General features: G+C 39.3%; 2 long non-coding RNA genes across 9 annotated transcripts in view; one reads left to right on the plus strand and one right to left on the minus strand.

Moving 5' to 3' along the window:
• Positions 1–8,355, plus strand: part of LOC110402742 — a 51,705-nt gene extending 43,350 nt beyond the window's left edge. For 2 of the 3 annotated variants that reach the window (XR_002441280.1, XR_002441282.1), the window contains 2 exons: positions 7,569–7,627; positions 7,798–8,355. This is a non-coding gene — a long non-coding RNA (uncharacterized LOC110402742). Of the gene's footprint in view, positions 1–927; positions 1,316–7,568; positions 7,628–7,797 lie in introns of those variants that run through there. The other variant, XR_002441281.1, reaches the window with a different exon arrangement.
• Positions 1–25,456, minus strand: part of LOC110402741 — a 197,970-nt gene that overhangs the window by 7,859 nt on the left and 164,655 nt on the right. For 4 of the 6 annotated variants that reach the window (XR_002441278.1, XR_002441277.1, XR_002441274.1 and 1 more), the window contains 5 exons: positions 18,383–18,513; positions 18,111–18,301; positions 16,471–16,658; positions 1,568–1,643; positions 584–695 (listed from right to left, as the gene is read on the minus strand). This is a non-coding gene — a long non-coding RNA (uncharacterized LOC110402741). The remainder of the gene's footprint in view (positions 1–583; positions 696–1,567; positions 1,644–16,470; positions 16,659–18,110; positions 18,302–18,382; positions 18,514–25,456) is intronic. The other 2 variants (XR_002441276.1, XR_002441279.1) reach the window with 2 other exon arrangements.

Below are 25,456 nucleotides of genomic sequence, written 5' to 3' on the forward strand. Positions count from 1 at the left end.
GTTACAAAAATACATCAGTAGGTTTGAAAAATTACTTTAACTAGTCAAAAATAAAAATTGGTTAATATACTATAAAAGCTAGACTTTTCTTTTTTTTTTTTGCCCCCATCTCACTACATGAGAGTCTATCTGTTATTATTTCTAACTGGTATTTTAGCTTTAAGAGGGTGCTAATGCTGCCAGAAGATTAATTTTTCAGTTTCTGAATCTGAACACAAAGAGACTAAATAACAAGCATATTTTAAAGTCTTCAAATTTTGCCTGCTTCCAGAAAGCTAGATATTTTACTGGAGAGAACGAAGATTTTATTTTCCGTCTATTCTTAAAATGTTCATAGTTCCACTAGTTTTCAAACAGGGAATTTGATTGTTTTTCTTTCAAAATCTCTATAAAAATCAGCCACTATTGAGAAGCTTTTATTCACTAATAATTTGCACAAGCAATGCTAACTTCTAGTGGCCTAAAGGTGACAAAGGGTTAGGCTTATGAAACTCAGCCCAGTCTCCAAATTCGTGTGCTTTTTACTCTATCATTGTTTTGGTACTTGACTAGGCACAACATAGGCTGGAAGATGACTTCTTACCAGAGGTAAGAAATGGCCTGTGGGGGAATTCTTCTCTCTTTGGGGTCATCAGTGTCACATCTCCCATGAGTCTGGAGATGCCAGCCCAGGTTTGGGAATGGCTGTGCAAAACCTGCATAGCAACCACAGATTTTCTTAAGTGAGAAACACAGTGCTGCACAAAAAGGCAGTTTTTTTTCTGCCAGTTGTGAGCTGTGCCTTTACCGCAGCCCACTAATGAAGTATTTTTTCCTCACAGTTTCATCCATCGCAATACATTGCTATTATGTATTTTACATTCAACCCTCCTATTCTTCTGTATTTGCTGTTCTGCTCCTTCCCCCTTTTTAATGAATTTCTTTCAGTCACTCAGGTAGAGTCTACTACCTTGCATAAAGTCAGAAAAGTGTACTTCAGTAAGTCACACGCAGCTGCCCGTATCAGACACTTAAGAAGCCTGTCTGCAAACCTTCTGAATTCGAGAGAATTCTTTTTGGACAGCTCTGTCCTGTAGAGCAAACCAATCAACTGTTGTCTTTGAAGCTTCTCTGCACCTTTGAGATTCCACAGAAAGAGTCCTCAAGTGACATTTACAGGGGCTATCTGAGACTAAGGTGGCCAGAGTAGCTACCAGAGTGCCTTGCACCGGAGCCCAGCAGGATAGGCAGTAATGACCTGTTGGGGAAGCAGGAGGTGTACCACCATGCTGTGAAATGTCCTGAGGACATCATTTAAATATTGTTTCATGCTTTCTTTTTGGGTTGTCTAATCCGTTTATTTGGTCTGTTCTAATCTGTATTTCTGAAAATTGTCAAAATAAAGAGAGCTGTGAAAAGACCATTCCAACCTTCCCACAAAAGAGCTCTGTCTTGGAGGTTTTGGATTTGTTCACACATAAGCACCCCTTTTATCTCAGGAGGGGTTTGAAAAAGCAGCCAGGAAAAATGCTTCTGCTAACTAGTATCTGATCATTTTAAACAGGAGTTGATAGCTTTGTTTTCTTACCTTCACAATTTTGGCAGCCATTTTCAAGAAGGAAGTGTGTGTTGATGTGGGACTCAGGAGCAGCTTGCAAATAGTCCTGGAGAAGGAAGGAAATTTAATTTCATATCCTTAGTGTAACAGGATGCTGAACAACACAAGGACAGTAAAACCTCCACTGCAGCTAACAACAAACCACAAGTTCTTTACTTGCCAAAGCTTTTGTTTGCCGATTTCATTTTTCCTTTAAGCAAACAGTAGGTCTGCCATTTGAGGGATCTTTCATCTTTCATTTTTCTTGCAGTACCAGTGTTTGCTCCCAGGAATGATATGGACTGCCAGAGTGCTGTCTGACAGTGTTGCTTACAAACTGCCACCGCTCCCCTGCCAAGGAGTGCTCTGGCACAGGTGCAGAGCAGCCCACAAAGGGCCACCTTGCCGCCGCATGGAGCCTGGCACTTCTGTTCAGCTCCAGAGTCTGAAATCTTAAGGTTGCTGAGATTATATGATTTGTCAAAGTCATGGAAGAAGGGGCAAAACAAGTTTCCTTATTAATGAGATTTGGGAAACATAGGTAAGAGTCTGCTCCTACTTAAAAATTGTTAGTTTTTTGTCCCAGAAGAAAGGGATTTGCATTTTCTAAACATCGTCGCAACTTCTTTCATTGTAAAACATTGTCCAGAAGGAACTTTATTTCCTTGTACTGCCAGCCCCTGTTAAAAAGAAGGGCTTAAGTATACTCTAAGGAGGATCATAAATAGCCTACAAAATCTCTCTGCATATGAAAGTGATATGAATGACTCAGAGAAACATCAGTCAGATAGAAAAAATTTGGTTCAGATATCTGTATAGGCCTGCATGCAGGGCCTAAAATGGTTTTAATTTCCATGAAATATAAAATAGAAGTGTAGCCATGCACTTCATTTTCTCAGCAAGCTCTCAATGATAACAGCAATTCATAAGCCTTGTCACTTGGAGCTATACATACATAAGTGAATTCTACTCACTCGAGAGCTAAAAAACAGTGTCATTGACAAAATCCACCTTTACCAGAAAACTTTTGTTTTCCTTCCATCACTAGAGAGAATGCATCATTAAAAAGCTGAATTGTGAGCCTTTGCACAGAGCCACAAAATAATTGCTATACAGGGAAAGCAACTCTTAAGGGGGCAAAATAAATCAAGCTATTTTGATCCAAAAATTGTGCATCTTCTTCTTGAAATGGGCTCATGAGCCACAAATATACGCCTTATTGAAATAAATGCATTTCATTGAATGGCACAGCATCAAAATCTACATATCTTGTTGAAACAGTCAGTGACTCACTCCTGCCTAGCAAGTGCATTATTACATACTCTCGTCCTAAACACAAACAACTGTAGAGATTTTTGCATACATCATTTCAAATCCATCAAGCGCAGTAGATGTTACAGCCTCCATTCAGCAGCACACATTTTTTTCCTGTGTCTGAATCAGCTCTTAGTTATACAAACAAAGATGGGATTATGTCTTTGCTGAAGCAGGAGGTGAATGAGTAACAGAAGAAAGAACAAACACACGTCCAACAAAAAAACCCAACTAGTCAGTCTGCGGATAAAACATGATCATTTATCAGGCTTTGTGCTTAAGTAATGAGCTGTAGAGAAATGGCCTGATTTGTGGAAGTGATGGAAGGAAAGGAAAATAAAGGAACTCATGGAGTGATGTTCATTTAAAAAAAATAAATGGTTTTAAGCTACTGCTTCACTGTCTAATTTAACTGCTGGTAAGTACTTCTCACTAATATCGTCTATCCACACAAGCAAGAGAAAGCAAGATTTTGAAGGGGGTAAAGACGACAGCTCTGTTCCATAATGTATTCAGCCAAGGTGCCCTCATTCATGTATTATACACATGGGCATTTTTAATATGTAGGTTGCAGCTATTTAAAACCTTGCTACTGCTTCATGGTAAAAAAAAATGGATCAGTCTACTGAGATTTCACATATATGGCATGTCATTTTTCCTCTCACTATTTTAAACCTAGTGGCATCTGCACTAAAGCTGAATTGTTGTTACTAAAGAGTTAATCCAATTTTTCTCTGAGATGCTTCACTGAAGCTCACTAACATCTCTTTGTGTTGTGATGATAGATGCTGGTTCCTGTTTTCAGACAGAGCACTTCCAGGTTTCTCAAAGTGGGAAAAATGTCCTGACCAGTGTGGTTGACAAGAATTGTGGCTTTTGTTTAATTAAAAAAAAAAAAAAAAAGACACATTTAAATTCTTCTGATTTGTATTAGCGATGTATTCACACCGTGTGCCTAGAATGAGCATCCAACTCGATGGTCGACCTACTCTTCTCTGTTCTCTTTAGTCACAAAGGACTGTTGCTTTGTTTGATTGTTTTTGCTTGTTGTAACCAACACAGAATCAACTTTCTGATACCAAGAATATTGAGATCTGGTCTGTTTGCTACTGTTGCAGTAAGAAGCGAACAAAGATGCACTGCTTAATTTATGTGAAACATTTTCCTAGCAACAGATATTTGCTTATTGATTTTGTTTGGCATGGTGATTAGAACATTCACAAGTACATATCAGCAAATTTCTATCCCATTTAAGATTATGTATGTTATACCTCTTTTCAGGGCATTACTAACATACAGAAATAAAAATAATGGGTAATATTAAAGGCATCAAACTGAAGAGTAAACTGAAATGGCTCTCACACTGACAAACCGTACCTCAGTTTTTACATGTCAGAGCTCTAGCTCATCAGCATATGAATTGTGTTAATATCTCAGAACCTTTGCCTCTATGATTAACTGTGGGTATTATAATAGCCACAAGAAATAAGATACTATGACCTATCTTCAATTACAGGTCAGGTATTCACTGTTTGTTTGAAGAGCAGCAATCTTCTGGGTTTAGTGTCTTACTCATCTCCACTTGCCCCCTGCTAAAATGTCCTAAAAATAGTCGCATTCGAGGCTTGTCGTGGCTTTTACCCAGACCCTTCCTTTTAGGATAGTAATTTGAATTCAACACAGGTCAGCAGAAAGGAGCTGGAATTAACCTCCTAAACATATACTCTATAGCTGCTCAAAGGTGGGGGTCATGGGTCTTTCTACTGCCACTAATGTCACAAGTGACCAGTATGTGGTCATCTCATTGAAAGGATTAGAAAGTGAATAAAAGGGTGACTGAGTGTTTGTCATCTTAGGAGGAGTCATTCCTATATCGTAAAAAAAATTAACAAATGTTTTAACACTACAACTTGATGGCTGCCAAATAAACACCTGATGCATGCATATGTGAAATAACAGCTGAAGTAAGGGCAGGTACTGCACAAGGGAATGTGCTGTTTAAATGAAAGTTGAAATAGCTTGTAAGTAGCTTTCCTACTTCAGCACACAGAAACTACTGTATGAATAATTTATCCATTACCACTGTTATTATTGAAATATATCTAAGGCACTTCACTGTCTGGTTTGCAGAACTTTTTGAAAGACTAAAATAAAATATATTTCATACGTTAAACACTTACACATGCTTCATCATTACTGAAGTTGCGTTGCTACATTTTATTGGCTTTTTATCATAGGCAGTGACACCTATGAGAATGTTTTGTTCAGTAGTGTCAGGAGAGAATCATTTCCAGCAGCAGATGTGGATTTTCCTTCCTTGGAATGAGGTAATCTGACGTAGCTATCTTTTTATTTATTAATAAAAATGTTGTACAGAATTAGGGGAATTTAACAGTACCTGACTGAACCTCTGCTGTAATGCAATACTGCAGATATCACAGTCACTATACACACAATGAAGCTGATAATTAGCTCATGGGCTTTACCATTTGAATCACCTACGGACAGAACTCACGCGCTGGCACGCAGGCGATACTACACTGAAATATACACCTCAGCTCAGACAGCTGTGTGCTTGGACCCATAAAAGAACTGTTAACCAAACACTACTAGATGTTTCCGATAATACAACTGAATGCAAAAGCTAAATTCTGCTTTTATTTAGTGTAAACATGATAAGTAACAAACCATGTTTTCAGTTTTTATATTTCTTAACTTAATTTGAAGTTCAATTTTTCTTCTAGAGAAATGGCATAGAACTATAAACAAAACATATGGTCAGCCTTTTTTGTTTCTATCACAAATATGACTTCTGTTAATTATCAGTATTCTTGGCAAGCTCAGCAAAGAAGTCCAGGAAGATATTTTCAAGAGCCATCAGATTTTCACACTAAATGAGTTTTAGACTGTAAGCAGCACGCATGGCTTACCCAAAAAATAGCTGTGGTTTTCCCTTTCCCTTCCACCGCCAAATGTCATACATATTGTCATTGCATTAAATGGCAAGGAGCACAGCTGGGTTAGAATCATAAATACCACAAATGACACAGGCTATGTGATAGTTACAACGTGTAATGGTGGTGGGTTCAATTTCTGATTTTATCACTTAACTCTTGCATGTATTTGAAGTAGTAGTTGATCTGCACGTTGTGTGTCTTATCACGTATAATCTGGAGATAACAGTAATACACAAAATCCTTTGAAATTTTCCTGTTGAAGATGCTAAGCAATATAACTACTTTTAAAAGCCTTTAGTTTTCTTCTTCTCACAATGCAGAATTTGGTGCTTTCTTAAAATAGCTGCACTCAGCAGCCACAGTTTCATTTTTCCAGGACAAGAGACCTACACATACAGAACCTGCTTTTATTATAACAGGGTACTGTGAGCTTCTCTGATGAGAGGCTTATCAATGCCCAGGGAAGCTGGGCCTCATGTGAGCAAGCTGGACTGAGGGCTGGTTTAAAAGCCACAGGACTGCCTGTTCCCGTGTGAAAGACTTGTGAGAAGTTTGGCCTCTGCTCTGACAAGCAATCTGGAGAGAATAAGTCAAGGCACAGCTTGCTCTACAACCATGACAATCACTGTAACTGCAACATACAATGCTTGGAAGTGTTAGTCTGGGGTAGAAATAGTAAACACCGTCTGTCTTGTACAGAACACACAGTACTTGTCACAATGGCAGGGATGAATCTGTATTTGCAGGCCATTATTACCAGGCTCAAAACAGAAGTCCCAGTTCAGCAAAATAAAGTGCTCTAAATTATCTTACAACACACAAAACTTTGTTCAATCTTTAGAGTGACTTCTTTATTAAGAAATCAATTGCTATCATCCATTCACCTGGCAAGACAACCTCTTATGCTAACTGCAGTATTTTCAGACAAATAACTGCATGCTCGATGGCCCACTGCATCCTATGAAAGGGTTCCTGAGGGAACAGCTACCCAACCATCTAAAAGCTCTGGAGGTTCCCTTCATTCAGTCTTTTATCATAATATCCAAAAAGTGGTAGCATCACAGTGCTGATTAGTTGCTGCTTAGCATGCAAATTCATGTAGTCTCTTTGCACCTGTCTTCCCCTCTGTTTCGCTATCTATGTCCTGCTTCTTGCCTTCTACCCAGATTCCAAGTTTTCCAAAGCATAAACTAAATGAGAGCTAGACAGCGTCCATATCTCCTGGGTGCTATAACATGTGAATAATAATTATGCTAATACTGTCTATTCAAGAGAAAAAGTGTGACCAGCAGTCAGAGACCAGTGTAGTCAGATGAGCAAATATTATAATGATACTTTAAAATGACACTGATGTTCTGCCAGGGCAACGTAAGTGACATGAGAGGACTCTGGAAATTTAACGCAACTCTAGGGAGTAAGACAGAAAAAAAGCAGAGAATAAGACCTCAAACTGGAAATTAGGAACCATTTTGTTAGCTTTGCTGTTTTAAGCAGAGTACTGAGAAGAGGCAAAGGCAGGCATCACAGCTAAACCACAGGAATTCATGTAACACATCACCTCAATTTTACTTTGGCTGAATTGCAAAGAGAAATCAAAATACTGAAGTGAAGTTTCACATCACTGGGATGTGGGATTTTAAATTCTAATGGTATTAATGATACATTCCTGGGATGCATTATGCTTTAGTGTATCCTAAAATATCAACTATTTCCACTGACAGGAATCCATGAGGAGAGAAGAGCTCACTGGCAAGGTTCAAAATGATGCACCGTGATGCAGGTTTGCATTTATTATCCCTTTTTATCTGGATTCTTGAGATGCTACTGCTGTGAGATTCCAATATAGACAAAAGATTTGCAATCTAATATTTGAAAGATGTAGGGAAAGATACACATAAAATGAAACATGTCAATCTCGGTGATTTAAATTTTGAACCATTTATATCCTAGAAGTCCTAGAAGTTTAACTGAGAAAACTGGAGAGAGACCCACTTCAGAAGCACACTCACAATGGCAGTGTCACAACCTAAAACCAGCCTTACAAATCCAGTAACCAGCTTTGTTCTGGGCATTTTGCTGGGATGTGAGATGGATGTTTCTAATTTCTGTTGTGGCATATTTCACCATTTAACCCTGACCAGTTTCAAAGGAAAGAGAATTGATTTGGTCACTTAGTTAATTGAAATACTGAACCAAAAGTTTCTGCTTACACTGGAAACAAGTCTTTCATGAAAAGCTTTGTCCATCTTAAAAGAGAACTCACAAAGCAAGTGAGACATGATAGTGGCCATTAGAGAGTGGGAAGATGAATGCGAATTGCTGCCTGTGAAGTGCTGCCTCGTCTGTCTCAGGAGAGCAGCTGCCAAGCACACTCAAAAAAGAAATCTGAAATCAGACATCTGTATGTGCATTGCGTCCACCATGTTTGCTCGGAGGAGAGAGAACCATATGAAGCAAGACAGCAAAGGTGAAATCCAGCAAGACATCCTACTTTATTGCCATGGCAACCCCACCCTGATGAAAAGTAGAAAAACAATAAAACATCTTTAGAAAGAAAAAAAATAAATCAGCTGCATCTACCAAGGGAATTCAGGAAGATGCAATTTAAGGAAAAGCCTGACATTTCCAGCATTTGGTAACTATTTGAAACAACAGCATGGCTACAGCTTTTGCAAGCTGCAGTTAAAACATATTGTACTTGATAAATTATTTAGTTTGTTTAGCAGCTGAATTCTGAATTGTAAGTGAAAGCTGTAATTACGGATTAGAATCTTTAATGCTGCTGTAGCCAAACAGAATATTATTGTTACCATTTTCCTTGATGACTTCTGACATCTGTCACCCTTTAGCACTACAATCACCTTTCCTGCACTAGACTTTCCAGGATGGGTGAATGTGGATGCATGCACGTCTTATGCAAGCATATGCCTGAGTCTGTATGTGTGCACTAATAAAGAGTTTCAGGCTTTGATGCCTGCTGTATCTAAATTTGTTATTGATTTTCATGTGAATTGAAGGAGATTATGTACAGGGTCCATACGGATCCTGCCGGGGTCAGGGATCTCAGAAATAAAACATCTGCTGGTAAAGAAAGCAGTGACATCTCTTGCATCACGGTAATGATGAGGAGACAACACATAACAAAAGGAGGCTCCATGCAAGCTGCCAAAGGGGCAGCGCTAGGACAGATGGAAAAAGCTTGTGCAGGGAGTTTGTCTGCACAGCTCCTGTGGGAGTTAAAACTGCTCTCAATCCTCTCTCCAGAAGGCTCCTGAAATGGAATAGCCACACCAATATAGTTTGCCCGCTCTCTGCACTGAAGTCTTCTAGTGCAGCAGAGGCTTTACTGGCACAGGAAAGCGTGCTGTTCTACCTCAGCCTTTGGGAGTCTGATATAGTATAGTTGTGTGTGCTAAACATAATCCTTTAAATTTCATTTGTTATTTGCAAACGTGTTTCTTCTGTGTCTTTTTTTTTTTTGTAACTAATTTGCATGGGCAATGGATATTCTAATTCTGCATGAGCAAATGAGAAAAGAAAGAAAACCATCTTACCAAAAGGCACTTTGAAAACCAAATATATTATTTTCTGTTTTAAATAGCATATACCTGATGTGGCCGTTACTGTTAGTATTAACTGCAGCTAAGGCATTATGTTGGCATCTGGAGATCTTATTTCAGGTTATAATTCCTGTGTACAAGGTGGTAGATACATGAAAGATCAGAAAAAGAAGAGTTTATCTTACAATAGAGTATGAATGCGAGAACCGTTTGCAGATCACTTGTTTGCCAGATCTGAACTTTACACAACCACTCCCCAATCTCCATTTACCTGACTTGACAGGTTGATCAGCCTTCCTCCTTAACCCTGTCTGTTCATATCACATGGACACCATGTGCAGTTCCTCCCTGGCTCTTCAGCACTCACCCAGATGCTGATGTCCCAAAGTGGAGAGAGAGGGAAGTGTTCTCCAGGAGCAGCTCAGAAGGACAAATCTGCCCCACCACATGAAATACGAATCTCTGCAATGGCACTGTGCAACAGCAATGGCAGACGTTCAAAAAGGAGATCTAAAACACAGTCAATTCCATGGAAACAGTCTGGCAGATGTGCGAATACATATTTGAATGCAACATCAAATCACAGAATAGAATCACAGAATCACGTAGGTTGGAAAAGACCTTCAGTATCCTCAAGTCCAGCCATCAGCCTGGCCTACCAAGTCACCTCACTGAACTATTTCTGTTAGCGTCACATCCACACATCTCCTAGATGCCTTCAGGGATGGTAACTCCACCACTTCCCTGAGCAGCCCATTCCAACGCTTGAACACTTTTCTCCATGAATAAATTCTTTCCCACACCCAATCTAAACTTCCCTTGATACATCGTGAGGTTGTTTCCTTCTGTCCTATCACCCGCCACCTGAGAAAAGAGACTGACACCCTTCTTGCTGCAATCTCCTTTCAGGTAGTTGTAGAGAGCAATGAAGCCTCCTCTCAGCCTTCTCTTCTCTACTGAACAGCCCCAGTTCTCCCAGCTGCTCCTCACAACTCATTTTATAGTCTCTTCACCAGCTTTGTAGCTCTTCTCTGCGCATGCTTGAGCAACTCAATATCCTTCCTGTAGTGGGGGACCCAGAACTGAATACCATATCTGAAGTTTAATCCTTCTGTAACTGGAAGGATGAAAAATTCAGTACTGCAGTAAATTCGTACTTTTTTTTTTTCTCTGAAGGGAGGCTGTGTCCTTTAATCTTTACTGTATTCATCGGAAAACATGTCAAAGTTTAACACTATACTGCGTTAGTGTACAATGTAAAATGAAGTTATGATCACAAGAATTCGTAATAAATTTTGAGTGCCTATAAACAATAACTCAGTAGGCGACGTGTGCCACCCCTACGCTGTGAAAAGCACATACAGAATTTTCTTTGAAATAGCAGTAATTCAGGAATATGCTTACTTAGAAAAATTATAGAGATGACATACCTTCTAGTACGAAAGAAAAGATGTTTGGGCTTTTTCAGAAATAAATCATTCATGTGGGAAGGAAACCTGTGCATTCTGGCAAAGGTCAATGAGACCTTGGATAATTCACCAAAAAAGATAACACCAACTAAAGATTCCTTAGAAAATAATTAACGACAGCTCAAACTTCCTTCATTGAGGATATAGCAGGAAAGGCTGTCTCCTTGCAGTGTGTGCATCACTCTTACTAATATTAATGAGATATGGCTTCCTGTATTTCACATCAATATTAATGAGAGATGCACATGTCATTAATGTTAATGGAGAATACACATGCGTGTAACTCCCATTAATGATCATTAGGTACCCACAGGAGAACCCTCATTAATACTAATGAGTGTTGCACGTATACGAAATTCCCCTCAGTATTAACCAGAGATCTGTGTGCATGTATAGCCCATTAGAGTTAATGAGAGATACACACGCGTGTGACTGAAACTGTCATTAATGATAATGCGTTGTGTGCAGGAACTGACAAAAGAAGATACTTTATCTTGATAACTGAATCTTGCCCTTTGTTTGGGTAGTAGTTCATCTTTAGAAAATGCATTGCTTTCTATTAATAATCTAGTTCGGATATTGCTGTGACCATGCATCCAAATACTCTGCAAAATTAAGACAAAATGCAGAGATCCATTTTTGAGAAGATGTGAAGTCTCTGTGTCACAGATGAGAGCAGAGCAATTTGCATGTTTATGGTGGGGTCAGCATGCAGAGTGGTTGAATATACGTTTTGCTTCTGTGGGATTTGATAAAAATTGTATTTCTTAATTGCAATTAATTTACCTAAGGCTGTACTCTGCTAGGTGAGTAGGTAGCTGTGATCTGCGTTGAACTTAGGTCCTGCCAGCTATGTTCTCACTAGAGAATCTCAGGGGGCCTGTGGAGTTTGTGGTAATTTCTGTTGGTTATTCCTAGCTAATTAGGGGCTGCATGTGAAGAGTGATGAGTGGACTTGCATTGTATCCTTCAGTGAAATGAGTCAGCAGAACTCACAAACTGGAAATGCCATGCATCAGCATCAGACTTTGCCGTTTCTCAAGAACGCTGTCGTTTTCCAAACCCACCTCTTTATGGAAAAATTGTCTGTGCAGATAATGAATTTTGTCACATATATTTCACAACATGTGAAAGCCAATACATATTCAAACAATAAGGACAGAAGACCTGGAAGTGTTTAAGTTAAGATCAACGTTGAAAAACATAAGTCTGCTGTATTTGTTCTTAAAAATTTAAGACACATCACACCATAGCCTTTCAAAATCCCAGAGCCTCTTGCCTACAACAGTCTTATTCTCTACTGACAAATAGCTCGCACAGTCACTTCTGCCTTGCAGAACAAATGTAGTAGAACTGCAAGATAGAACATCACACCTACTTTGCACTGTATACATGGCTTCTTAAACTCCCAGGCTTTGTGAGAATAAACATCTATTGTCCTTTTAATTCCCATATCTGATCCAGAGCTGGAGTTACTTGTTAAGACTAGGAGATAAGTGGTCAAAAAGATCTTGACAGCTCAATCAGCTGGATATTTGTTAGAAAAAACAAATCTTCTGCACTGCTTTAGTGCTTTATGCGTGGAAAAATCGAAATGTAATGCCACCGTCTGTATCACAGAGGGTCCACGTGCACAGTACACTCATGACATTGGTATATCCTATGTGATCTAACCAAGTATTGTTCCTCACCTTGCCCCTCCCCACCTCGCTCACACCACATCTCTTGGTTAGTCTTGGACTGTATGTAGAGCTGAGCTATAAGTTAAATCACTGAAATTAACTGATTTAGAGAAAGCACACAGTACTAGGGTGCTGCGCTGGGTTCGTTGCTTTTCTTTTTACTAGATATTTTGAATGATCCATTTAAAAAGGAGATCTGTATCAGTGTAATTGAGGGGGGCTAAAGACTACTGCGCAAGAGCAGAAACAAGCATTTTGGAAAACATGTCTTCCACAAGGAAAATGCCTCACTAACCAACATCCTCAGGTCCATCAACAGACTGCATAACTTCCAGAGACAGCAGAAACACAGCATTCCTTGAGTTTCGAAGGACTAAGGCCACACAGTGGGAGAAAAGTAGAGGTGGAGGAAAAGAAAAAAAAAAAAAGAAGGAAAAAAAAAAAACTTGAAAATCCATGGCTTCTTTGTCTTATTAATCATTTTTGTAGATGCCTCATCACATTATACAACGTTCACCTGACCTTAATTGCTTTACTCCTACCAACCAGAAAGCAAGAGGTTCCAAGCTAGATGAGCAAATACAAAATGAAAATAAAGCAATCCCAAACCTAAACAAAATAACCAGAAAATGAGCCCCTGGAACAGCATGCACTCCAGTCTAGGAATGAGGAATTTAATTTGGCACTGGGCTTCACATTAACAGCAGACTAAGGACTAACAAAAGTCTATCACAAAAACATGACTTAAGGCTCAATTTTCCTTCTAAGCATGTAACCTTTGTTTACAGATTTGCAGCTGTGGGGCTCTGCAGCATAATCAAGTGTGCCTGATTTTAATTAAGGGAGTAAAATTTGCATATGCAAACTCCTCTCTTACTGCTGTTAATGCTTTGGTAATGTCAACAGTATTGAAAGAAATAAGAAAACAAGAAAAGGCAGAAAAAATCCCAACTAATCCTTTTTTTTTTTTTTTTTCTAAAATAAGGGAAAGAGCAGAGATGACAATATGAAATGCTTCCAGTGATATAGCTAAAATGCACTGAGATTCCAGCCCAGCTTTTAACCAAAAAGGTGTTTTCATGGCTAACATGGGATCCTCACCCTGCCACAGCATCTAAGATAAATAACTCAAGCTGTGGCTTTGTCACTCTGTAAGAAAGCCAGGCACAGGTGAAAAGCCTTGTAGTCTTCAGACTGCTGTTCACAGCAGTGCCTCTCTCCCCCAAAACCTAGAGATGCTTCTTGTTTTGGAAGCAAACCTTTGCACCTTGGGCATTTCTAAGATGTTCCAGCTTTGCTTTTGGGTCACTAAGAAACAAACAGATCCTCAGTGGGGAATACTGACAAGAATCAGTGCAAGACAAAGCTGAATAGCTATCTCAAAAATACATTAAATTCTTTGTGTTTTAGATAATGTCATTGAGACGTTCACAGATAAACCAGAAAAACAAATATTTCAAGCAAGCATGTAGAGACTACTGGAGACTGGAGGGAATTGGGCTTCTTTCATACTAGTTTAACTGTAAGCTCCTCCAGGAACCTTCGGACAGTGGCGCAATTTCCACCTTCTCACCAGAAGGTTTTCATTTTTAAAGAGTGAGACAGAAGCCTTGCACAACGTAAAACTGCTTGGAGCAATCTGATATTCCATTCACGCACCTGAGAGACTTAGGGAACCAGGCCTTAGAGCACAGTTACAAAGCACGCCATGAAGATCACTATATCTGTATTAACATAGGGACCGCAACATACTAGAAAATACTGTACAATGTAACAGGCTCCAGAGGAGCCACTACGGTCCGTGGAGTAAAATACACTCTTTTAGAATTACTCAAATACATATTTACATGATAGGCCAAAAAAACTGACTTAGTCTATTGAATAAACACTGCAGTAAGCTTCAGAGCCGTTACGGTCTACTGAGTAAATAACAAAAAGTTTTAAAATGGTCCAAACATGTATTTTCACAATGTGACGGAATTGCTTCAGAGGAAATTCTTGCGTCAATTCTCTGGTATGTCCATGAGGGATTTCCTTTCTTTACCTCTCTGTTTCACCATTTAGCCTATTGCATACGTATTTGCATAATGATGTACAGTTCTTTCCAGTCCCTCGACACAAATTATAACAATCCTGTTATAAATTCACCCGACACTAAAGCTGTTCAGTTGCTGTAGTTGTAGGCAGTAGCCTCAGTGACTGTTTTAACAGAGTTGAGAGAGGGGAAAATGAAAGGCGATGATGAGAGAGGCAAAGATATTTTCTAGCAAATTGGGAAGAGCTGAAATGGTCTCTCTCTACCTATTTCAGAATATAGCTTTCCCTTTATTTAATGTTCTTGTTTTCAACTTGACTCTTCTTTCCTAAACAAAAAAACTGGAAGAAAACCTTTTCATAACACTCCATTCCATTTCATGATGGAGAGAAAAACTGTCTCAATCCCTGTCCATTGTTAGGCTCAATCACAATTTTATTTCATCCCGTTACTTCAAAGGGCTTACAGAGAATAAAAATAATCAGGATCCTGATTCACCTACTCTGTGAAAAACAATAAATTAAGACCATGCAAAGAATTGATTCCCACTGTCTGTTAACAAGAAGTTTGTTTCTAATTATCTAGGGTCTGACTACTGATAATTGGCAGATAAGTTAATAGGGCTACATTTTGTTCTCACATCTCTAAATCAGGAGATACTCATCTGCATTATACAACTGTGAGTAGAATATCAGCATGTGAAATGCTTTTATGGTCTGTCCCAAGACTTCTGCTGAGTTTCCTCAAGGAGGTACCCCTGATTCTTTCCTGGTTCCACAAAAAGTAGTGAGCTGGATCCAGGAAGAGCCTCTGCACTGAACAAGCTGAGTAACCCTGCTCACCGGGGAGGCAGGTAGGAGCTCCAGTACCTATAGCATGGAGCAACACAGAAAAATACAATGTATAGTTCAAGCAGCTCTAGTAAGACAGCTTTCTAGCAGTTACCAGATCCATTTTATAGGATATGTGAAGGGATTACTGATATGGAAAACAATACTTCTGGTATCAAAAGAAATACTGATTTTGAAAAGAAAGCTGAAACAATTTCTGGGATCACACCTACTGGTGACTTTGCAGATTCTTTTACTGAGAAATGATTTATCAATATCTCTAGGGTTTCTCCATATGGAAGCAATGGTAAATTCTCTTCAGCTCCGTGGTAAAATAAAACAATCCATGGTGCTTAACCAGCTGTAGAGAGAGGCTGTAAATTATTAATGAGCATCTGTGGGCTTTTTATTTTAATACCTTGTTACAAAGAATACAACTACAACATTTACTAACACTATTATTTTTCTAACAAAGAAGTCAAAGACTTTGTGTTTCTCTCCTGTGAAGAAGACGTGTTTTGTCAGATGAGAGAGGATCAAAATTGTTATGGAAGAAGGCATGTATTCATGCATTCCTATATTACAGCTAAGCAAATGATTTAAGGCTATCTGTCATGACAGTGCGGTAGCAATACTACCTATGTGCCAAGTCTATCAAACCACAGTGTTTCTCAACACTAAAAATTGCATTAGTTCTACCACAGACAGCAGCTTAATTTAGCAGAACTCCTGCTTTGCTCTTGACTGAACCACAGTCTGAGGAGACTTACTGAATTCAAATGAAAATGTCTACTTGGGCCCATCTGTGCTTGAAGCTGGGTTTGCAAGGCTCTGACAAGGAAGAAGTAAATGCAAGACAGCCTGCTGAAGAGAGTGACAAGCTTGCATACGCTCTCCAAAGCTCTGAAGTCTTCCACTGGGGAAAACTGGTTGGAAGATGCCCCACGCATCCTGGGTTGTTTTGAGTCATCAAGCTCATAACAAGCTCATGTGACAAAGTATTTGGTGTGTACCTGTGTACATGGGGCAATGCTCTTACTCACTCACCTATGATGAGCTACAGAAACGCCAAGCGAGAACTACCGCTGCCAGCAGCTTGTCAGTGCCACATCCAAAGAAAGTGATGCTGCGCTGGCAGGCTGCCCCTGCCCTCAGCCGGTGCACTGAACTCAGCCAGCCTGAACCGAGGCACCCAAGGATCCAGGGGAATACACCTCTTCATCTTGGTGTGGCAACTTGCACGTTAAAAAAAAAAAAAAAAAAAAAAAAAAAAAAAAAAAAAAGAAAAAACAGTTCAGTATTTCACACCCATTTGTCACCTGGCTAAACAACACTTTATTTGGAAGAATCTAATCAGACCTCTTAAGCAGAACATGTGCCAATACTATCTTGATTAACAAACGGTCATTACTATACAGTGTCATCAGTTTCCAAGGAAATAGACCCAATAATGCAGCTCTCTCTATTCAGCATGTCCCAGTTAAGCACACAGTAATAATATTCTGCAGATATATAAGCCATTCATTCTCAAGCACTTCCGAGATTAAACAATGCTCAGATACCACTGTGATGAGTGTATTATAAATGCCCCCATGCAGTCACACTGAACTACAGCAGCTTTTCAGGTGGAAGGTGGCAGCCAACTGGCACGCTTGTTTCTGAGCTACCATGGATGAAGAAACAATGCTGCAGTGTCCCTGATATAAACCCATGATATTAAAATAATAACGATGAAATCTTGAATTTTGGAATATCTCTTGGGCAGAAAGACATTTATTTTTAGAACTAAACAGTATAAAACCATGTAATAGAATGCACAGAGCTCAATCAATGTAATTCAAGAAAACAGTCAAGATTTCTATTCCTATGCATAAATCCACAGATTCTGAAGATTAAATATTTCAAAATCTGTTGATTGGACCACTGAGCTCTCTTTACCACTGACTGAACGGTGAATTATTGTTGGAGGCACTTTCGCCCCTTCAGCAGCTGGTTTCACTTATTTCCTCCTTCCATTGTAGGAAGTATTTCTGGCTAATCACTTCATTTTTTTTGTTATAATTGTCCGGTTCAGAAATGTGGAGTATATTTCATCTCCAGCTACACTGTTTTTTCTAAACAACAGTGGGAATGAAAATGAGGTATTGAATACTTAGCTATTACTTTTTTCTATAGCAGTTCTGAGCAATACTTTATAGACATATGCATCATCTTGTTTAACCCAGATGTAGTATATATATACATACCCCCCATCCACGACAAAGTTCCTCCCTCAAAGTTTACCTGGGATAGTACTCACTTTAAGCTCTTGAAGTAGCAGTAGTTTAATAATCAGCTCAGCTACTTTCTGTGAACAACCCTTTCCACCTGCCCTATTAAGCAAATATTACCATCAACTAACAGAGTATAAACTACTTGTTTAGGTGGTGCTGCTGTCAGTTCGAGGCATACAAGGCCAGGCTGGATGGGGCCCTGGGCAGCTCAATCTTGTGGGTGGCAACCCTGCCCAGGGCAGTGGGGCTAGAGCTCAATGATCTTTAATGTCCCTTCCAACCTAAGCCATTCTATGATTCTATGATTCCCCCCCCCCCCACACACAAGAAATTTAGGTTTTTTGAGTGTCTTTTTTTTTTTCTTTCTTTCTTTTTCTTCAGGTCAAGGACACTAATATGCCTTTGCAGGCCTACCGGTTTCTTTTGGAGCTCTCAGTTTTCAATTCTTCTGAATTTCTGCTGTGTTTTGCAAATCCTCCAAGAATACTATTGGTAAAGTGCCATATTTTAAAATGCTTTTATAGAGAGAAGTTCAGTCTGATCACGTCTCCTATTGCCATTCTCTTGTTATTTAAAGATGGATGAAGAGGTATTGCTCAAACCTGCTAAAATAAAAATGTTACTTTTGAGAAGGACTAAGTTCAGAAAGCTGTTTAAGCCCCTGCTTCGCTCTGGCATATGCTTACCATTTGTTGCACGAGGGACTTAATTCACTCTCACTTATCATGTTGTTGTGGAATAGAGACATTTCTCAGAATCGAAGCTGAAGTACTGCGAAGTTTAGCCTCCGAGGTGAATGTTTTGGAAGGTTAATAGCCTGTGGAAATAGAGGAGCCCTATGTTATGTTTAGTACTCACTTTGGCTGAAAGATGAAATAGACTCACTTCACCTAGGCACTGAAATGCAGCCACCTGTGGGGAGTAATGTGCCAGCTCTTCAGTGCAACAGCGCAAAACCATTTAAGTAGGAAGTGAAGCGTTATTCCTCAGTCCAAAGAGAGTGCTTGCCATTGTTGTTACAGAACAGTATGACATTTTTCTTTGGGTGGAAGGCACTGTTTTTGCAGTGCTATATTTCAAAAGGATTTAGGTTTGGATACACAGAAAATGGGACTGTGCCACCAGTTAATCAATAACTCAGTGCCGTAGACCGGTCCCCCTGCTCGGCACTGGAAGAAACCAGCAGAGGCAAGAATGCGGACAAAGGGAATGTTACTTACTGTGAGTGCCTACCTAGAAGGGTTAGGTTTTTAAAATCAATTTTAACACTGAACCCTTAATGAGAGACTCAAATTTCCTACGACCAAATATCTTTAGAACTTTTGCAGTTGATCGAGATCACTGTGTAATTTCTATAACATGAGTTCCTTTCTCTTCTGGCAGAATTTACTCCCTCTACATAAGTAAGTGAATATCTCCTATAAGTTCAAGTTTAACTTTGATCTGAATTTCAACCAAGCCAAATCTGTTCACTTTACAATTCACCTTTATCCTGCCAGGGTAAAATTGAAAGGAGAAAGTGAAAGTCTGGGAAAAAATCTGGAAGAGGGAAGGCAATAAAACTACTTTGCAGTTCTGCAGAAACCTGCAGCTGGCTAACAAGCATAACTCTAATTCGCTGAGATGGATTTTTTTAAAAGGAAACCACACATTATGTATGTTTATTGTATTAGCTGTGGTATTTTCCTCCCCTCAGCTTCTCTTCCCTTAAGATCAAGGAATTTAACTTCTCCAAATGCACACTGCCACCCTTACCGGCCATCCCCATCCCAGCACACAGAAGAGGAATCACTGGAGTGCTTTAAAAATTGTAATAGTGCAAAATTATAAGATTCTGCTTTGGTCAAATCTCCCTACTTGCTTAGACACACTTTGGCCTGAAGGTGGCAACATTGAATAATATTCTGAGGGAAGAAATTTCACATATAGATGCCTTTAATTAAAGGTTTATGTTTTTTAGCAATTATCCTCTCCCCCACTAGTTTTTCACAAGGTGTTGAAAAAGAAATAAGATGGGGGCATCGTAAATTCTTTTGAAATAATCTTAACTGCACATTATGCAAAATTTTTGCAAATTAAAATTAAATCTAACAAACACACACTTTATGACAACGCTTCCATCCCTCTAATGGAAAAACTATTTTAAAAAAAGATATGCTGTATGTTTCCTTTTGTGATATTACTATCAACAGACGCTTTTTACTCTGAATGTAAATCAGTGCTGTCAAACTGGACCTTGCCTTATGCTGAGTTATGTCACCTCACTCTCTAAATGTTATTCTCTGGGAGGTGATGCATTAACCAGGCAATAAGATGTGGTACTCTGGGCACTGCATTGCACAGGGGAGACAAGCGAGCACCCTGCAGACCAGCAGGTGAAGCACCGTGGCTTTATGTGACTCAAGGTGGGCAGCTGACTGGTGAAAGAGCTTGTCCCTGAGCACTCTGTGGAGAACACAAGGACAGAGGGATTTAAAATACTACTTCTAATTTCTTTAATAATAATAAAAAAACAATCCCCTCCTACAAGTGGGTATCTAATTTCATCATTTGCAGATTTCCACAGCATTCAGTGATTTTACCATTGGCTTTTGTAAAATTCAGTGCTTTCTGCTTATCTCATTGATTGCTGTCCTTGCAGCTACATGGACAAAGGTATTACACACGGAATCAAAATAGCATTTTACAGAGTCCTTGCTGGTAAGGCCACATGTGCACTACTGTGAGCATTCCCTACTAGCGATCAGTGGTAGTTTAAATAAAGAGACTTAACTGGGGCAGCCAACAGACAAACAAAATCCTCAGAGTTCAGAGGACAGAAACTATTTGTTGTGGTTTAACGTGGGGGGTAGCTCAGCACTGCTCGGTCGTTCTCACTCGCTCCCTCCTTCCCAGTGGAATGGGAGAGAGAATCAGAAAAAAATAAGTAGTACATGTGGGTTGAGATAAAACTGTTTACTAAGAGAGAAAAGGATAATAGTTATGGCTATATATATATATGAATGTATATAAGAAGTGATGCACAAGCAATTGCTTACCACCCTCTGACTGATGCCCAGTGTGCCCCTGAGCAGCAGAAGAGAGCGATATGAGCTCCCACCCCCTTCAAAATTCCTTCCACATGGTGTCATATGGTACGGAATATCCCTTTGGCCAGTTTAAGTCATCTGTCCTTATTCTATTCCCTCCCAGCTCCTTGGGCCCTTCACTGAGAACGGCCTTGGCTCTGTACAGCACTGCTTAACAGCACCTGTAAACACTGCTGTGTTATCAGCATTGTTTTTCTCCTAGAACCAAAAACATAGCATCATACAAGACACCCTTAAGAAAACAATTCCATCCTAGCTGAAACTAAGACACTATTGTATTAATAGTGGTTAGGAAAGAAAACCACCTGCTGAATTTGCCCTGTCTAGAGAAAAGATGACAAGATAACAGGCTATGAGTACTTAGGAGGAATTAATAAAAAGAAGTTGGAGGCTGCTGTGAGAGGACTGTTGGCAGCATAGGGAAAGCAGGTAGAAGTACAGTAATAGTTCAAAATTACTGAAGGGGAAAATGTAGATTAAATAGTACAAAATGAGTGAGCAGGGAAGTAATACAGCTGAAAGGGTCACTGATTTCAAGGCAAATGTTCATCCCTGAGAATCGTGTCAACCCTCACTGTTTGCAGAGTTTGGAGCAGGGGATTCCAGAGGTCTTCTCAAGTCTAATACCTATGGGTCAGATCACTCCTCCTTATGGCAATAACTTATGGAGGAATGCTTCACATGGAGAACCCTGCTTCCAGAGGGGCTGCCCTGTGAAAGCAAGCAAGAAGCCTGGCTGCAAACACTGTTGGTTCTTACACCTCTGTAACAGCCTCCAGCTTTTACAAGGGCTTTTCCAGCCTGAAAGAGCACAAGAATCCCTTGCTAATGATTGCGCCTGTTGGCTCTGGAGAGGAGCTGATGTAAATAAAACATAAATAAGAACTGGAGAACAGCTAGATGGAGTACCATTAGTTCAGCTGGAAAAAGTGCCATTGATGAATCAATGACCTACAAAAACAACTAGTTATCATCATTTCTGACAGAAGGTTAGATTTTGACTGTGCATCAATCCCTGAATAAAATGGAACAGTAAACTACGATGCATTCAAACCAGAAAAAAGACCACTGAGGAGGGACTTAGAGGAAAATAAGGCCCCAGTCTTTACCTGCATATTCTCATCCTCCCACCCCCTTGCCCAGTAGAATAGGCAAGCAGGCAAATTCTTTGACTTTGTTGTACCTCAAAAGGAGATGCAAAGAAGAGCCCTCAGAATGTAGAAGGGGCTCCTACTATATGACACCACAGTCATAATCTCACTCTTAAAGATTAGGTGTATTTCTGGTGGGGTTTCAAATGCTTTTTGAGGACAAGCTCTGAAATCCTTTTTAATGTATCCACTCTGATTTTCAGTGCACTTAGTCATTAAAGTAGACTTACTACCCTTGGCATTTCTATTAAAATGACATGTTCAGAAGAGGAACAGTTTCTGAGTGAGTCACTGACAAGAAAGCACAGGTACCACAGAGGGAGAAGGTGATGATTACTTACAGGCACACTCTCTTGGAAATTGAATAGACTTGATGAAGAACTGGCAAAATTGTAATACAAAGCACAGCATCACAAGGTAATAAGGCAGAAGAGCAAAATTAGCACAATCCCAACCCTATACATTCAGTTCAGACTCTACATTCTGACAAAAAATTGTAACAAAAATAACAGAAAGAGCTCCTGTACACTGTGATACCAGATCATTCGCTGAAGCAAATACGACTCCAAAAGCTCATGAGCAGCAGTGTACACAGCCTGCTTCTGCAACACCATCACAGCTGCAAAGTGTTTTCAAACTGCAACTGTGTGGACAAACTAAATGCATGAAAACACGGAATGGTCTCAGTATAAAAATCTCATAATAACACAAGATGAAATGAAGTAAACAATGAAAACACATGACTGAAAATCACCTATAATAGATAAATAAAACTAAACCACTATGGAAAAGTTTGTTTCAAATAGGAAAGTTTTGTCAAAGTATTTAAGCAAACACAATCTCTGACCGTTCTCAGATCTCGTGCGATTGCATTTTGTAGGCCCAAAAGAGGAACACAGTAGCTAGATAAGAGCCTCAGACAGACCGCATTTACGTTTGGTCCACTGGAGAGCACATAGATAGTCTGATCTTTCCCTGAAGAAACTCTGAAAGGCACCCTCTGGTTCATGAAGGATCGATCAACAGAGGTAGAACTGTTAGCTGCAGATTTTCCCTTTCATGGCTGTCTGCTGAGACAGGCAGAAGGTCATTCGTTGGGACTTAGGAGAGCATGATGGGGCTGCACGGTGCCACTTGTGTGGCCCATTCCATCTGCCAGGACTGTCTTTGCAGGCTCCAAAAACCCGGTGCCCCAAACTAGAACATTTCATCATGGTAAAGCACCTTAAAAGGGAGGACAGATTATAAGAACATACTTTAACAATAAATTTTAATGAAGTCGTGTGCTCTGATTATTTATGCTTTAATTATTATGCCTGTCCTCTCTTACTCTCCTGAACTGAGGCTATTTTATTTGCAATAGGGACACTTCTGATGAAGATAAATTAAAGCCAGTGATACTTAATTTTGTGCAGAATAAAATATTTAGTGTGTTACTTCATATTCTGATACGGTAGACTGGAAGAACTCATACCTAACAAAATGAAGACCTCAGTCAATCAGCAAGAATCAGCCAGATCCAAAACTGGCTGCAATGATCTGTCGTTTTGCCAGTGTCTCTTTACTGAGGACAATTCTAGTAAACTTAGACTTTTTGGTGAAATCAGTTCACTGTATACCTTTGGGACAGTGGCTTCATCTGTTTAATGAGATACGGACTTCGAAAGCACATGTGATTTTTTTTATTTTTTATATATATTTTTTGCCTTGTGGGTTCTCCTGCCAGATAGACCCAGGAAATGGTTATTTATTTATTTATTTATTTATTTAACTGGCGGGTCATCTCAATTATCTGAGATGGAATTTACTGCACCATTTACAGCATTGCCTCTCAATACATTTTCTGCGTTTCCTTATTTTCTCCTTTCCTAAAAGAACTAACTGTAGGAATGCAGAAAAAAAAAATCCAGGTTGAAGAAACCTGTCATAAAAGAACTGTAAAAAATGAAAAAATACTATGGCAAAAGAAGCAGGTCATTCTGTAAGATTCATTTGCTAAATTTTAATGTATGTCACAGCAGGATGGCAGGAGTCTAATTGGATTTGAAAGCTGTGTGATTCTCCTGTAATAAAAGGCATATTTGCCAGGGCAGCTACAGGAAAACATTATTCCTACTGGGTCTTAGATTTAGAGGACAGCAGAATGAAATAATGAATAATTCTAGTAAATAGCCTTCTGTATGACTGTGAAATGCCATGCAACTTAAAATCACAGCTCCAAAAAAACAGGATTTATATTAAGTTTAAGTTGTCCCCTACCAATAACCTCATATTGATAGAATACCTGGGGGGAAGCTTTAAGGGAGATTAGCAAAATAATCCTTCCATGCTGGGAGTTGCGTTTCTCCACTTAAACGGCCATTGCTGGCGATGAAAATGCAAGAAATACTGACAACAAAAGCAGATATCAACAGAATTCAGAATCTGTGTGCTTTCTGGAGTCAGCTTAAATTATCTTTTAATAGAGAGCTATCACATACTTCAATCTTTCAGTGAAAAAGTATGATTTGCATTATATATATCAGTATTTTTTAATGAAGTCTCAGCAACACAAAAACATACTAATTTTATGTGTTTTTTTTTGGTCTGGGGAAAAATGATTGGAAGGTTAGCACTAAAGCTTTCTATTTCCTGTTTAATACATTTTGAAGCATGCAAAGGAATTACAAAAGCACTGTCTAAATCTTGTGAGGAACATAAAGGTTTTCTCACAACACTTAGTAATGCTGAACTTTTCTTCAACCCCGCTCACAATGACAGATCAAGGAGATTTTTGTTGTTAAAAAAGACTGCCTCCAGATACATTTCTGTATTTGAAGGACAAGGTATGGATAAGAGCTGAGCAGAACTGCTACAGTTTAATGTGTAAACAGCACTATTTGACCTGACAACCCTGCTGAATAGAAATATGCATTCACTTTAAAAGGTGCCATACACAAGAAAATTTAAATGAAAATTACTGGCTTGGTTTTTTTTTTCCTCTCCTTTTTTTCTTATTCCTGCATAATAATGCAGGAATAACTCAATTTTCCTACCTCGTACTCCACCATTTTATTTCTGGTTTAGTATCCAACTTTGGGCACAAAATCTCATGAATAAAGCAAAAGGTCTCTTGAGGTAATCATAGGCAATGTTCTTATTAACCAAAGGTATTTTATATTAACCTTGCTATAAAATAAACAACAGAGCAAAGAAGGCAAAACCCTGCATCATGCAGGACGAAATGCCGCACTGCTCAGGATGGACCTGAGTCTTTGTGGGAAGTGAATATACCTTGGGGACACTGAGAGTGGGCCGGCGCTGATGTGCTCGGAAATGGTGAGGCTTCATCAGGTGAAAATGAAGGAAGAAAATCTTGTTTCATTTCCTTCTCACACAAGAGATTTTTCTCCGAGGCTAGAAGGAAGTTCTGCAGAATTTCTATTGCCAATGAGAAAAAAACACTGCTTTGCCTGTTGAGCGTCAGTCCTGAGATGCCCACAATGATATATTTTTCAAGTAAAAACAGATTGTTTGCTAG

Source organism: Numida meleagris, chromosome 7 (assembly GCF_002078875.1).
Source record: "Numida meleagris isolate 19003 breed g44 Domestic line chromosome 7, NumMel1.0, whole genome shotgun sequence".
NCBI classification, from domain to species: domain Eukaryota; kingdom Metazoa; phylum Chordata; class Aves; order Galliformes; family Numididae; genus Numida; species Numida meleagris.